The 1,158-nt window shown below is 43.8% G+C and overlaps 1 protein-coding gene across 1 annotated transcript in view; it reads left to right on the top strand.

Moving 5' to 3' along the window:
• LOC101846130 (CMT1A duplicated region transcript 1 protein) overlaps positions 1-1,158 on the top strand; it is a gene marked incomplete in the record, with an annotated part of 28,567 nt that overhangs the window by 16,456 nt on the left and 10,953 nt on the right.

The following is a 1,158-nucleotide window of genomic DNA, read 5'->3' as shown; positions in this document are numbered from 1 at the left end:
GAGAGAGAGAGAGAGAGAGAGAGAGAGAGAGAGAGAGAGAGAGAGAGAGAGAGAGAGAGAGCTGAGCAATAGCTCAATGGACAAGAGTCAAGTGGGTAAATGACGACTGGGACAACAGTTGGGGTGATAAACTGGTCACGGGAGAGGTCAAGTTCTCGAACGTGGATAAAGACCCATAGGTCTTCCTTTCTTTAGTGTGGCTGCGTAAGAGATTTGGGTGCCGTTTGATTAGCTCTAACGTGCATTGATTTATGTAAAAGCCTATGCGTGCCGTTGTGTGGTTTGTGGAGGTATTAAGATATCGTTGTCTTCGTCGGTTTTATACAATAATCTGGTGTTTAGGGCCGGGGTTGGGTGACGTATGTGAGCTAGGAGTAAATGGGGAGGCTGTCGGAATGGAACGCCACTCTAGATTGACGCTGTGATTTAATAGATGCAATAGATCTCTCTAGAGTTAATGATCATGTTTTTGTTTTGTTTTGAGTCCTTTTTAAATTGCTCTCTTCTCCTAATGTGGCGGAATGGGTGTCAATGTTTGTATTGGAAGGGGGTGGGTGTCATCAAGTGTCCTTCAAACAGTTTACAGAAACGTGTGGACGCTTGGAAATTCATGTGAAGAATGGCAAATTGCTTAGAGAAGGGAAGACGTCCTCTTGGATAGTCCACATAGCGCTATAACTAACTAGAATCTATCCCTCTGACTCTGGCAAGCTGGCGTTGTGTCAGAAGACATGTTATTGCCAAGTCTTTGCTATAAATTTTCTGTGCGTTATTATATTGGGCTTCTTTATAGTACTCCGAAGAATTTGTGTGGAGACAAGATTGCTTATCAGTGTTGCCTTCTTCATTCCGTACGCTAACTGCCAAGGCAGCCCCCCCTCCCCCCCCCAAAAGGCTATTACGGAGCACTGAAGGTTCAGATCTTACTGAAATTGTAAAAATAGACTGAAAAATAGTCTTGGCTCAAGAGAAAATGAACGGGAAATGAAAGTTTTCACCGTTAGCTTTGCCAGTCTGGGTACATCCTTCAGAAGCAAAAAATAATATGTGTACTGCTCTGTTGTTCTTTAAGTAGCGTGTACTCTGCTTCAACATCTTCCGAGTTTTGCCGGTCTGCGGAGTGACGGTTATAATTTTGAGTTTAGGTGCCACTCTGGT

The sequence above is a fragment of the Aplysia californica genome, unplaced genomic scaffold, assembly GCF_000002075.1.
Source record: "Aplysia californica isolate F4 #8 unplaced genomic scaffold, AplCal3.0 scaffold00150, whole genome shotgun sequence".
Classification (NCBI taxonomy): Eukaryota; Metazoa; Mollusca; class Gastropoda; order Aplysiida; family Aplysiidae; genus Aplysia; species Aplysia californica.
Note: the sequence above shows the minus strand (reverse complement) of the source record. Positions and strands in the feature narration are given on the sequence as shown.